The 15,000-nt window shown below is 43.6% G+C and overlaps 1 protein-coding gene across 6 annotated transcripts in view; it reads right to left on the reverse strand.

The window, feature by feature from the left end:
* Positions 1-4,893: 4,893 nt before the first annotated feature.
* KLHL25 (kelch like family member 25) overlaps positions 4,894-15,000 on the reverse strand; it is a 49,296-nt gene continuing 39,189 nt past the window's right edge. For all 6 annotated transcript variants that reach the window (XM_069098541.1, XM_069098539.1, XM_069098543.1 and 3 more), the window contains one exon: positions 4,894-5,542. The gene's annotated coding sequence lies outside the window, so the exon portion shown is untranslated. The remainder of the gene's footprint in view (positions 5,543-15,000) is intronic.

Consider the following 15,000-nt stretch of genomic DNA (forward strand, 5'->3'; position numbering starts at 1 on the left):
CCCCAGTGTCAGGATGACCTGGGGATCGAATCTGGGCTCAGACACTTAGCACCCACCCAGAAACACCTGGCCGTGTAACCTTGAGCAAGTTACTTAACCCTGATTGCTTAAAAAAAAAGAGAAAGTAGGATCTAAGAGATAGGAGGAGGAGGAGAAAGAGAAGGAGAAAGAGGAGAAACCAGCAAGAGACCAAGCAGGAGTAATTGGAGAGGTAGGAAAGCCAGGAGAGGGCACAGGAGAGAATAAAGAGAATTACTTCTTCTCAATGACTCACCATTTTATAGAGTTTTAAGGTTACTACCAAATGACATAGAATAGATACAACTGTTTCCATTTTATAAAGAATCATTGAGTAGTTAAATGACTTGCCCAAGGAGGTATATATACTGTGAAGCAGGATTTGAATCCATGTCACCTGACTATAATTCCAGTACTCTAGAAAGATCAATGATGATGATGGATAAGAAGTCATTGTTGACTTAGATGAGAATATCAGAATCATGGGTTATGGCAGCCTGATTGATTACAAGAGACTGAAGAGTGAGGCAGTGAACATAGCCTTTTTTTTAATTTGGAGGGGGGAAGGCAAGGCAATTGGGGTTAAGTGACTTGCCTAAGGTCATACAACTAGTGTCAAGTATCTGAAGTCAAATTTGAACTCAGGTCCTTCTGACTCCAAGGTTGGTGCTCTATTCACTGTGCCACCTAGCAGTCCCTATAGATGATCCTTTCTGGTAAACTAGCAATGAAGAGGAGAGCTTGAAGAGATGATACTATGTTATGGCAATACTTGTTTTAGTCCATAAATTAAAAATTAAATACATTTTTAAAAAGAGGGACGATCAGGTTAGAGAATGGTGTTTTTGGAATGCGGCCAATGGCCATCTGTGTGGGCGCTGCGGAAGGAACTATGGAAGGGGGAAGGATTGAAAATGAGAAAGGTAGAGGGAATGATGGATGGAATAAGCCTCCTAAAATGAGAGGAGGGAATGAGATCAAAATACAAATAAACGGATTAGCCTTGGCAAGGAAGGCCACTTCATCCTTTTAGCCTGGAGGGAAGTGAGGACCTGGGGAGATTTTGCATTACGAAGGAATGTGGGAGCTTACAGTCAAGAATTTCAATCTTCTCAGTAAGGCAGGAGTCAAGTCATTTGCAGAGAGCAGAATGGGGTAAATACAGAGTCTTGAGGAGAGAAAAGGCATGGAACAGTCATTAGGGGAGTATGACAGAAAAATCAAGCAGAAATTAGCTAAAAGATCACCACATGGTAGTAATATCTCCAGTTGATGATAGCCAACTTTGGAGTGAACCCAGTCTTTAGGGATCATGTGACTTTCTCCAGAAGTGTCTGGAAGGTAAGGAAGAGGAACAGAGTAGACTGGCAACCCATGGCTGCAGATAGCAGGCTGGCAACAGTAGGAAGACAAGGACGCAGTATTCATAGGAAGAAGTCAGTGCCTCATTGAAATGTTTGACTAGGTTAAAGCAGAAACCCTACAATCTGTTGGGTGGAAACAGCAACAGTTCTCTTCCAGCCCCATACTCTTTTCCCCAATCATACCGGCTCATTTGGACACTATGTAGGGTCCAATTCTCCCTGCTCTTGACTTCCTATATGCTTGTGAAACTCTCATCAATTTACAAGGTAGCAGAAGATGCCTTTGTTCCTACGCCAAGAAATAGATTCCTTCGCCTATGGAGGAATACCTGTACACAGTTTTGACAAAGGAATTCTTTGTTGCCAAACTCCAAGCCAAGTCTCTTCCTTTACCCTGGACAGCTAAGGAGGCAGAAACAGAGACTAGACTTTTGCTCAGTAATGGAGAGATTTTTCAATTAAGGTTCTCTCCAACAGTGCAACTTGTAAAACTCACCTTGACCAGCTTTTGGATCTTCTGGTTTTTCCACAGCCAGGAGGATTCAGAGTTGTACTTAGACTGGTAATATCTTTTAGGAAGAACATTGATAACCCAACACAAATCCAGAGGTAGGCAATGATAAATCATCTAACAAGATAACTTAAGATAAGTAACAAGATAAATCATCTAATACATACAGCTGTCTGAAAAAAAATGGAATAGCAGTCTTGGGAGAAGGCAAGCTTTCTGCCAGTGGAAAATGTGAAACCATCTACTTGGTGACTTGTTGGAGTGTGCTGTAATTTGGGCCTTGGATAGGAATTAGATGATCTCTTGAGTCTTCCTTCCAACTCCCAAGCACTGGGATTCTGTGAAGCAGTAGTCTTAGTCACAAACCTGGAAGGGACATCAGAGATTTAAGTTCTATCTCCCTTTATTTTACAGGTAAGGAAACTGATACCCAGAGAAATGAAATTATTTGTCCAGGATCATATAGTTGGCAGTATCTAGGTGGTTCAGTAGACAAAGTGCTGGGCCTGGAGTCAGGAAAACCTGAGTTCAGATGTAGACTCAGACATTTGCTAGCTTTGTGACTGTGGGCAAATCACCTCAGTTTGCCTGAGTTTCCTCATCTGTAAAATGGAGATAATAATAACAAATACCTGCTAGGGTCATTGTAAAGATTAAAAAAGATTTGTAAAGCATTTAGGACAGTGTCTGGCACATAGCAGGTACCATGTAAATGTTAGATATTATTATAATTATTTATTGTTATTATTACTAGTGGTAGAGTTGGAAATAGCCTGTGTGAAGGTCTAGAGATGGAATGGAATGTTGTATGGGAACAGAAGTAGTTCTCTTCCCAATTTCCAGCCCCATACTCTTTCCCCTAATCATACTGACCCATTTGGATCCTGTGGAGGTTCCAAATATCCTTGCTCTTGCCTTCTTATCCCCTTGTGAAACTTTCTTATCCAGAAAGGTAGCAGAGGCGGCTAGGTGGCACAGTGGATAGAGCACTAGCCCTGGAGTCAGAAGGACCTGAATTCAAATCCGCCTCAAGCACTTAACACAAAAAAAACTAGTCCTGTGACCTTGGGCAAGTCACTTAACCCCAATTGCCCTACCTTCCACCCTCCAAAAAGAAAAAAAAAAGGTAGCAGACAAGGTCTATGGAGAATGAACAAATTGTCATAGAGGAACCAATGGAGAATGTAGAAATTGCTGGAGAGGAAACCCCAAGGTTAACTTTTGTGTTTTGCAAGAATTCCCCACCGTACCCCTGGGGAAGTTCAGTCAGCTTGCAGAATTGATTTCTGATTTACTTTTTTGTTGGTACCCGAATTTGGGTGTTAGCAAACAAATGGGGGTCTGATGCCTTGACTTCTGTTTGGACAGAGTGCTGCTGATGGTCCTGAAAGCAAGGGAGCATAATGCCCATAGCGGGACTGTCAGGGTGCTGCAGTCCTTTGGAGCAGAGAGGCTTTCACTTTCCCTTGCTCCCTCAGTCTCAAAAGCACCCCTCCCCCATACACACACATTCTGAGTACAGTAAGCAAAATCTATTTCCACATGCTCCCCTCCCCTCACCCAAAGAAAGCAAAGCATTTCTACAACCTTTTATTGTTAGAAAACTGGGTAAAAGCTACACAATTTTCAGTAAACCAACAGAAGTCTTTTGTGCACATGAAGACTGTGTGTGAGGGGTCTGTGTGCTCTTCTCAGCTAACCAGCAATAATGAAGTCAAAGGAAACTCTGGATAGAGATTCACACCAGCCCCATCCCTTTCAGGGGCCATGGACAGCAAGTCATTAACATCTTGCAAGTGTTCTTCCAGGTTACCTTTCCACCCCTGGGCCAGAATAGGGTTTGAGCCCTACAGGATATTGTCTAGAGACCCTTCTCCATTACGTAACAAAAAGTGTAGATTCCACCTCTTATCGTGGAATTGTAGAGGGACCCACTGGGTCTTTGGCAAGACAATTCTTCAAATCTAAATTCATTGGTTCATCAAGGTGACAGAATCACCATTCTAGAGAGCTAAGTGGGTGATGGAGAATGTCTTGGAACCCAGGACAACCCTACAGCATAAGAAACCAATGATTCACCTAGCCGGCTGCTTACCCAGTAAAAGGGCAAATTCAAACTCAATGGCTAGGCGATCCTGACTAGCAATCCTACTTTGCAAAGAAAGAAACTACCAGATGAGGCTGGCAGGAGGGCTGGGGGGATAAAGGCAATGTTCTCGAAAGTTACTGCATTGTCATTTTGGGCCAGACGAATGAAGTCAGCATCACACTGGCAGATGGTTAACAAGCCAGGCACAGTTCCCTCAATGGTCCCACTACAGAGCTGCGATGTGGGGATGCAACAGAATTCAGTGTGCTCCTGAGCCCCTTGCAAAAATGAACAATTCCCTTCCCTTAGATCAGCGCCACTGGGTCTGGACAAGCTTCAACAGCATTAAAAACAGATTTGTTACAGAGTGACATGAGCTGGGACCGACTTCTAAGGAAGTATCAGATGGTGGCTCCTGCCAGAAGTGAGGGCCTCAATGGCTTAGGAGGCCTGGTGATTCTCTCTAGTGTCCCCTTTATTTGCCTCTTTCCTGGGTATGTGGGAGGGGGTGGGAATCAGGCAGCAAATGGGGCAGGGAGGCACATCTTCATGTGTTAACACTAAGGCCAACCTCTGTCTCAGACCCATTGTGGCAGAGCCCAATAGGGGACTTTGGGGAGAGGGGAGAAGGAGGCTTGGAGGGAAATCTGGGCTTGTGAGATGCCACCCTGAGGCTGGCATTTTCAACAAGCTTAGCTGCCTCCTTGGCCATGGGTTGAGCATTAAATGTTGCTCTTCAAACAGCCCCCCTGCATGAGGCCCGTCTTCTTTAAGTCATGATGCCCCCTCAGCTCTTGGGAGATTGACAGAGCCAGAACTCCCTGAACGCTGAGCCTTCAGAAGCTCCCTCCCCATCACCGCCCCTTCCTGGGTGACCCAATGTGTGTCGCATCTGAAACACATCATCCAAGTTATAAGCTTTGAAATGAGGTTTATAACAATCCTGATTTAGCAGGTTCTGGGGCTAATATTAGACTGTGCTGTCAATTCAGGCTCAGAAGGAAATGGCAAACCTTAGTGCAAAGTGTTGGAGGCCACAGACCCTCCACAGTTCCCCGTCCTCTTCTGGCTCACCTGGTTCACTCCTGTCCCTCTACCAAGGATTTTGCTACCTCTTTCCCCACCATTCTCAAAGGGTTAGTCGGGGGAAGGCATGTTGTGTGAAACAGACAAGCAAGTACTTAGTTCTTTGTCATATATGAAATACCACCACCCCCTAACGCTTTCCCTTGGCTTCTCTCTCCCCTCACCAAACTAAAACTGCATTTGAAAGGGTCTTTGGTCCCAACAGGTCTCTGTGGAAGCAGCTTCTCCTTTCTTGTTCAAAACTCCAGAGGCTTTAATTATCCAGTGGGCTGAAGGGCAGCATGCCACTATTTCCTCCCCATCCTGGGTGCTGCTCCTGAGCATTCCAATTCAGTCTTCTGGGTGCTGGAGAGTTCAGATGGGGAAAAGTGTGAGGAGCTGTGCTAAGGCTCCCTGAGAGAGACCAGGGCTGGGTTACCTCCATCATGGTTGCAGACCACAGCCAAGAGATGGGGCTGAGCATGATGACAACATCTGGGGAGGAAAGTCAGAGAGACCTCATTAAATGCCACATCACCAAGATGCTTTCCAATTCACTCTCCAGAGAAATGAAGCCCAGCTTTAGCCAAATGATCCCCCCTAAAAGTTCTAGAGGGAGGGTGCAAGACAATAGAGATCGTCAGGAGAGAAGGGAAGAGAGGTCTTGCTGTTGTAATCCACAACAACCCTCATATCTGACTGCTTCTTTCTACTTAAGAGGCCTCATTACACAGCCCAGGACTACTGAAATGGCTAATTGGTCTCCAGGCTTCAAGTTTCTCTCTGCCCCTCTAGTCTGTTCTCTACAAAGCTATCAAAATATCTTCTGAAAGTCGAACCATGTTACTCCCCTGCTCATACTACTGTGGCTCCCTATTGCCTCTAGAATAAAATGTAAACTTCTCTATTTGGCATTTAAAGCCCTTCACAATATGGTCCCAATTTACCTTTCTAACCTCATAAGCCATTATTTCTATCTCTGCACTGCACACAACCCAGCCAAAATGGCCTCTTTGCTATTCCTCACACACATCACTCCTAGATTCCCCACCTCTAGAATGTACTTCCTTACTTTCACCTCTCATAATTATGCTTCCTTCAGGATTCAGCTCAAAAGTCTTCTCTGACATGAAGCTTTATCACTTTATCCCTTGCCTTTTGACATCTCTCCCATCCTTCAAGGCCTGGATCCTATGCTCTCTCCTTCTTGAGGTAGGAAGTAATTCCTTCCTCCCTCTTTGATCTCTCATGCTTTTTTAGAATTGTAGATTTAGAAACTGAAGGAATCTTTGAGGCCATCAAATTTAACTACCTCATTTTACAGATGAGGCAACAGAGAACTAAGGAGCTTAAGTGATTTGCCCAAGGTCCGCCCATGGCTACGCTACCAAGTGCCTGAGGCAGGATATGAACCCAGCTCTTCCTGACTCTGTGCCCTGTTCTAGCCATGGCTCCATATAGCTGTCCACTTATTTTTCTAACCTACTGGGGTTATTCGTTAGCCTCCAATTATCCTGTAAGTCTCTCAAAAGCAGGAACCAAGTCCTTTTTTGGCTTGTATTTTGATTGTCTTACACCAGAGTAAGTGTGCTTAGTAAATGCTGAATTTGAAAGTTTGAATGCACCTTCCTTAACACACCAGGACCTTAGAACAGGCTCTTGGAAAGTTGCTCTTCCTCAAGTGAAAGTTAGTAGAATACATTGCCATAAGTATTTATTAAGTCCCTACTGTATGCCAGCCCCGTTCACATGGTAAAAGGAGTTCCTCACATGGATGAAATCACAAACTGAGGCCAAATCAATAAACAAAATTCACTGGGGATACAAAGGCAACAACAGAAATAGACAGCCACCTTCAGAGAGGCTTCTCTCAAGTCAGAGGTTAAGGGAAACACTTCACCTAGGTAGTCTCTTTGAAAGGGGATAGAATATATGGACCATTCATTAGAAGGCAGAAACCAAATGCCCTGTGGGAGAGACTAATAAACAACTAATTCAGTCCATCTGAGCGTTAAGTCAGAACTTGGAACCCAGCCCTCAGGAGCAGGCCTCTAGTGACCATTGGTGAAGAGTCTGGTCAGCAAAACCTCCCAAGCACTATCATGTGACCTTGCTCTCACAGGGCAGGTTAAGAAAACAGAGGAGCTCCAACTTCTTTCAGGACATGGTAGCAAGGGAGAGAGAGAGGATGAAGAGAAGCAAAGAGAGAATGAGAAGCCATGTTTTTAGCTGTAATTACTTTATCAGTAACCCAGGAGGAAGAAACATAGACCTGTACAGCAGCCAAGAGGGTCAGTCACCCTTCCTTTATCGCTTCTGGGGTAGAGGCTCCCTGTCAAGCACACCAGGCAGCCCCAAGAAGGCTGTGAGACAATGCATTGAAAAGTCTTAAGTAGCCAAAGCCTGGGAGTTCCTGTCCAACTCACAGAATGAAGTTTCCTCTCTAGGAAGACTAATTCTGCTCTGAAAAGGAACTGCTGTCTAGAAAGGCACTAGTACATCATGGTCAAGGGATACGAATTATTGGGAAGGAGACTGGAAACAACTAGCCAAAGTGTGTCTTGAATTCTCATCAATGTGTCTCAAGCATAATCTGCTCAGATTTTCTTCCATCACCTACCCCTCACCTCCTTGACTTGTTCCCTCTTCTTCATAGAAAATTCCTGATCTGAATTCCTTTGAGCTTTTACATATGTCTCATTTTTTTTTTTTTGGCTTCTAGAATTTTTGTTTCATCTATTTATCTATCAAATCCCTTCCTATATGAAGCCCCTAAGGCCTTGGCATCAGGACTTCTTGTCTCCTCTTTCAGGAGGGTCCTTCTTACAGTTTTGTCGTTGACCCACAGACTATCCAAAGTGGGAGTGACTTCAGAGGTCATCTAGTACAACACCTGCTTGAGAAAAAATCTCCTACATAACATTTAGTCACAAAGAGTCATCTCTTAAACTTCTCCAATGATGGGGAACTCACTACTCCTTTAGGCAGCCCATTTCCCTTTTGGACAACTATAATCATTGGGGAGTTTTTCTTTAAAAAGAACCCAAATCTTCCTCTCTGCAGCTTCCAGTCCTGCTTTCTGCAGCCAAACCAAACAAATCTGATCCCTCTTCCACATGACAGACCCTTAAATACTTGAAAGCAGTTATCTATCACGTCCCCCCTAAATACTGTCTTCTACAGGCTAAGTCAGGTGTGGGGAACCTGTGGCCTCAAGGCCACATGTGGCCTTCTAAGTCCTCAAGTGTGGCCCTTCGACTGGATCCAAATATTCCCAGGTCTTCCTGTTGATCCCAATATTGCATGGTTTCCAATTCCCTTATCATTCTGCTCATCTTCCTCTGGACACTCTGCAATTTGTCAATATTCTTTTAAAATATAACTCCCCAAATTCAACACATTATTCCAGTTTATTGCTGCCTTTGCTCTGGAAATAATATTTCTGCTCATCAGCCTCATATAGGGTCTGTTTTTGGTCTGCTACGTCATGACACTGACACATTTTGAGACTTCTAAAACCCCTATGACACCCTCATCCTCTAACTGTGCAGTCAATTCCTGGAAACCAAGTTCACGATTTAAATTTAGCCTTACAGAATCCCACCTAAGTAGAGCTGATCCATCACCTAGCCTAGCGGGGGCAAACTCAAATAGAAATGGATCCCTGTGGCCACACATTGACTTAGAAAATTAACATTACCAGGGGCGGCTAGGTGATGCAGTGAATAGAGCACAAGCCCTGGAGTCAGGAGGACCTGGGTTCAGATCCAGCCTCAGACACATAACACAAAAAATAGCCATGTGACCTTGGGCAAGTCACTTAACCCCAATTGCCCTCCAAAAAAAAAAAGCAAAAAATAAAGTAAAAAAAAAAAGAAAATTAACATGACCTCTATTTTTGTTAAGTATTTTCCATTTACAATTTAATCTGGTTTGACCTCACTCAGTTTCATACTTCTGGTATAGCCCACCATGATTTTTTGAAATCCCAATTCTAACATCTAACATGTTGGAGGCTCTTCTCAGCTTTGTGCGTTAAGAAACATAACATCTATGCGTCACCAAAATCATGTTTAACAGAATGGAGTCAAGGATACATCCCCTTGTGGCGACCCAATACGGACATTCCTCCAGCTTGATACTATTTAATCATTAATTAGCACTTTTGGCGGTCCAACTGTTCAACCAAATTAGCCTGTTACAATCCAGTCTCTATCTTATCCACATGGCTATCATGAGAGATATAGTCAAATGCCCTCCTGAACAATTCATGTATACAGCATTCCTCTGATCTACCAGCCTAATAACCAACTGTCAAAAAATGGAGAGAAAGCTAGTCCATGGTGATTTGTTCCTGATGAACCCTTGCTGGCTTGTAGTAATTGTTGCTTCATTTTCTAAATGCTTACAAAACATGTCCTTTAATAATACATTCTAGAATTTTGCCAGGAATTGAAGCCAAGCTCGGCAGCATGTATTCAAAAGAATTCACTTTCTATCCCCTTTCCAAAATCAAGGCAGAAATTGCCCATCTACCATTCTCTGACACATCTTCCACTCTCCATAATTGCTCAAAGATCAGTCTTATGAGCTGGGCTGCTCTTATGCCTGCAATTTCAATATCCTGTAGTATAGTATGCTCAGACTTGACAGCTTGAACCCATTAAGTATTTCTGTCCCATACTTTCCAGTTTTTAATCCTGCCTTCATTAGGGAGAGATTAGAGTGGCTCATGTTTGGGAAATTGTATGATGACTCCAAACTATGAGATTCTGCAAAAGTCCATAGCAAAATTCTTCTTGTGATTATACAGGGGCTCTCTGCTTAGGTACAGCTTGGACCAGATGACTTTGGAAATCACTGCTGATTCTGTGATTCTTTGACAGACCTATAAGAAGGAGCTCCTGAGAGATATGTTAGCATAGATACAAATCATCAGACACCACTCTCTTGGAAGAAGCAGAATTATAAGTACCTATATGGCTACCACTGGTAGAGCAAACATAGGTTGCAGCATATTACCAATGATGACTCAGGGCATAAGGGAACAGAAAAGAAAGCAGGTTAGTAATGTAAAGCAAAGGATGGGGAAAGAAAAAAAAAAGATGTACAAGCCAAGTTTGAGTCTCTGCATTTTGAGAACAAGACACAGAAAAATCAAAGAGGGTCAAACATAGAAGATCTGTGCTTGGAGATTAAATTAGGATTGTCCTCCAACCATCTTACAGACACACAAGAGACAGACAGACACACATACACACATGTCTGTGTGTGTGTGTGTGTGAAAGATTCGAGGAATCGAATCAAATGACACATCTTACAGACACACAAGAGACAGACACACATACACACATGTCTGTGTGTGTGTGTGTGTGTGTGTGTGTGTGTGTGTGAAAGATTTGAGGAATCGAATCAAATGACTTTGTGAAGCACTTTTCCAGCTCAAGGATTCTATGGATTGTTTAGGACCTGTACTCCATTGCCATTTGATGCTGAGCAGAGCAGAGCAGAGTAAAACATCCTAAAATAAGACCACTCCCCTTCACCCCTCTCTTAGTTTCTTCAGCCTAAGGCCAGCGCAGGTTGAAAGATGAATAGTAATATGTTCTCCAGACTAAGCAAAGGGCTCACTCAGCCCTTGTACCAGCCTTCACAGCTGTGATCTCTCTGAGGAGGAGGAGGAAGAAGGGGAAAAGGGTGAGGGAGGGATGGAGAAAGGGAGGGACGGGGAGAGGGGGGAAGAAGGAAAGAGAGAGAATAATAACAACACCACAAGAAACTGGTCAGAGCCACACCAGCCCAGCAGTCAAGGTGGGTCCTATCTACAGTCATGCTCAGACATGGTTTTGCCAACCACTTTTACTCAGCCAGCTTAGAGGCTCCATTCTGCTGCCAAAAAAGCCTTCACTTACAACTGGCAACCAGTTCTTCCCCAGCCCCACCTCTCTGCAAGGTTTCTAAGTAACCCTCGGAGTATTACCTTTGAAAGAATGTTAGAGAAGTCAATATCTTTTTTTGTAGCTCATTCCCTAGGGAACCAAGAAACTAGGCTGGTCAGTTTTATCTCCAGGCTTTACCAAAGAGCAAAAGAAAGGGGGAGAAACTAAAAATAACCAGGAAAAAAAGGAGATAAAAGAAAAGAAGAACAAAACTGTTTCTACTCTGCTTAGGATTTTATGAAACGAAATTGCCTATATCTAACATGGCCAATCTCAGATATGGGGCCCTGGCCCATCTCTCCTCATCCCATGTGGGGATCCCTTTAAGGGACTCAAAAGCTTTGGGGGGTTTGATTTAATAGCTGATATATCAGGTTTCATTTAGAAGAAATCCCAACATAAGTGAGATTGCTTTTGCTGGCACTGAGCTTTCAGCATTCTGAGATTGCAGCAGCGACTAGCTCATTGAGAAAATTAATTTTTCAGCTCAGGATGGCTCCTGAGGCATGGCCTTGTGACCCAAACTGAGAATGATGGAGTCTTCACACTGTTAGTTGCAATATTTAATAGCTGAGTGCCAGTTAATTAGATTAGTTGAGCAACTGTGACAGATGCTAGGCAACGCCAGCTGAGGAGTGGGTGAGGGGAATGAAGCAAAGAAGAAGGGGAAGCAAGGAAGGCCATTATCATTCAGGGCATGGAGGACTGGAGTGCAAATCCAGGTTAACCCTCTCCAATTTAAACATGGCCACAAGCTAAGTCCTTGACATCCAAAGCTGGATTTTTCCTAGAAATTCTTGGCCCCTTGGCTGAAAGCAGTGACTTTCTTTAGTGACTAAAGAAAAAGGAGAAAGGGGAAAGAGAAGACCAGTAGTGGGCAGGATTGAGGAATGTTCCTCTACTCTGAGCCAATAGCATCTCATTTGCTGCCAGCTGGACATGAAGAAATAAATGGCATCCTGGGCTTTAAGAACACTGTTCTGAAATAACTCTGCAGGTCTTGACCCAGTCTGGGCCTTGTCACTCTCCAGGATGAAGAAATCATAAGAGAAGCCTGGCTTCATGGAGGGAGGTTGGTAACACTGGGACTCAAAGTATACATGTACATAGACACAAACACAAGGTATCATTCTATCAAGCTGACCCTTCCATCTCGTATCCTTGAGTGCTTGTGGGAGGTATCTCTCTAGTCTCCCAGATAAGCACCCCATTCCCTTCCCTTCTACCATATCACCCTAAAGCAAGGGTTTTTTGGTGTCATGGATCCCTTTGGAAGTTTGGTGAAATTTTTGAACTGCTTCGCAAAATAATGTTTTTAAACACATAAAATATGAAGGATTGCAAAAGAAATCAACCATATTGATACAGTCATTTTTTTATTTTTGGAGAGGGGAGGCAGGGCAATTGGGGTTAAGTGACTTGCCCAAGGTCACGTGGCTAGTACATGTTAAATGTGTGAGGCCTCATTTGAACTTAGGTCCTCCTGACCCCAGGGCCAGTGTGCTATTCGCTGCACCACCTAGCCGCCCCTATCAAAATATTTTTAAACAAGCTCATAGACCTAGGTTAAAAACTCCTACCCTAGAGTCTCCTTATGCCAGAGCATACTTCTGAGACCCCCCTTTCTCAAATTTTGCCTTCCCATCCCTCCCCTCCCCCCACCCTGGTACATGTACTACTTTTATTTCTTACATATTCTCTTTGCATTTCTCTGTCTTGTGTTAAGGACATCCTGTCTCTCACATGCAGGAATCTACATTGGTTAATTCCCCTGATAAATGGAGAGAGGTAAAGAATTAGATCATGGACCTACACCTCTAATTTGGCAGCAATCCTATCCACCAAGGTGATAAAGGTTGGACATCTTATTAACACAAGCGAAAACAGGGGGCGGCTAGGTGGCCCAGTGAATAGAGTACCAGCCCTGGAGTCAGTAGGACCTGAGCTCAAATTCGGCCTCAGACACTTAACACACACTTAACACACACACACACAGACACACACACACAACCAAAATAAACAACAACAAAAAACTAGCCCTGTAACCTTGGGCAAGCCACTTAACCCCAATTGTCCTACCTTTCTCATCCAAAAAGAAAACAAAACAAAAAAATAAAAAACCAACAAAAAACTGTTAAGAGAAAACATGTTTGAAATGTAAAATAGGCTTCAGATTCCTGGCAATCTATTTAATATCTTGGCACAAAGTCCTCAACTCCATTCTCAAAGTCTAAGCATCAGATTTGGGGGGATTTTGTTTGTTACCTTTCATTCTCCTGAGTTTCCTGAAGCAGCTCAGGAAATCAAAGGCACACAATCTGATTGTCTCCCAACCACAAAGTTTAGAATTTATCTTCCTTTAAGTCCATCTTTCTAATATTATCTCAATCTATTCCCCTATGTGAACCAGGAACATCCTCTCAGTGGGTCTGCCACCTGTCTCTCAAGCAAGGCTTTTGTATTCCCTTCTATATACCTTTGTTCACATGTGGCTAACTAAGAACTGAACCCTCTCTTCTCTATAGGACTACTAATCCTATCTGGAGGGCTGGCTTGAGTCTCCCTTTCCCTGTGATGACCTCCCTCAACCCACAATGATCCTTCTCTTCTGTGTACTTCTAAAGCACCTCCTGCCCATGCCACTCATTTAAGCCTAATTATAGGATTGCCCTAGTTATGCTTTTATATGTGACAATAGCAACATATTGGAAGACAACTAATCTTTGCTACTTACATCATCTCTCAATGACTTGGTTTTCTTCCTTTGTGAAATGGGGATAAGAATGTATGCTTTGCTTACCACAAGGGATTCCTACTGAGATCCAAAAGGCTCCTGGGGAGGGATGGAGTACATTTAATAGGAACTGGGAAGAAGCTATCAGTCTAGACTCTTGCTGATCTGACTGAAGGGATCTAAAACTGAACTGAAGGGAAAAAAGGAAGAATGCCTAAGGGTAAAACTGAAAATCCAGCGGCTAGGGAAGACTGACAGAGAAAGAATAACAGTGGAGGGACGGCCAGGTGGCTCAGCGAGTAAGAGCACCAGCCCCAGTGTTGGGATGACCTGGGGATCGAATCCGGGCTCAGATACTTAGCACCCACCCAGAAATAACTGGCCGTGTAAGCCTGAGCAAGTTACTTAACCCCAATTGCTTAGGGGCAGCCAAGTAGCACAGCGAGTAAGAGCACCAGCCCCAGTGTCGGGATGACCTGGATCAAATCTGGGCTCAGACACTTAGCACCCACCCAGAAACACTTGGCCGTGTAACCTTGAGCAAGTTACTTAACCCCGACTGCTTTAAAAAAAAAAAAAAGAATAACAGTGGAAAAGATGCCCACTAATTCAGATGAGAAAATAATTCAGAAGAGGATGGGGAACAATTTCTGTGGTATCAGATGCTTACATACCAATGTAGATTATGAATAACAAAGTGAATTTGAACTATAATTGTAATTTGATAAATATTACACTTATCTACACTTCCAAGTTCATTTTTACTAAATGAACACAAGCTCTATAGTCATGAAACATTTTGTCCTCATGTTTCCAGGGTCTAGTACATAGGAGGTTCTTAACAAGTGCTTGTTTAATTGAACTGAGAAGCACTTAAAGAGATGATATGATGTTCTATAAAATGAGGGGGCTGGGCTTAATGGTACCTAAGGTTCCTTTCTGGGTCTAGGAGCCTATGAACTTGCTTCACAAGGAGCTCAAGAGAAGTGAAGACAGGGGCGGCCAGGCAGCACAGCAAGTAAGAGCACTGGCTCCAGTGTTGAGAAGACCTGGAGATAGAATCCCGGGCTCAGACACTTAGCACCTACCCAGAAACACCTGGCCGTGTAACCTTGAGCAAGTTACTTAACCCCAATTGCTTAGGGGTGGCCAGGTGGCTCAGCGAGTAAGAGCACCGACTCCAGTGTCGGGATGACCTGGATCAAATCCGGGCTCAGATACTCAGCACCACACTCAGAAATAACTGGCCGTGTAACCTTGAGCAAGTTACTTAACCCTGA

The sequence above is a fragment of the Petaurus breviceps genome, unplaced genomic scaffold (genome assembly GCF_028583685.1).
Source record: "Petaurus breviceps papuanus isolate PSGF00001 unplaced genomic scaffold, PetGlider_PUasm1.0 37, whole genome shotgun sequence".
Taxonomy (NCBI): Eukaryota; Metazoa; Chordata; class Mammalia; order Diprotodontia; family Petauridae; genus Petaurus; species Petaurus breviceps.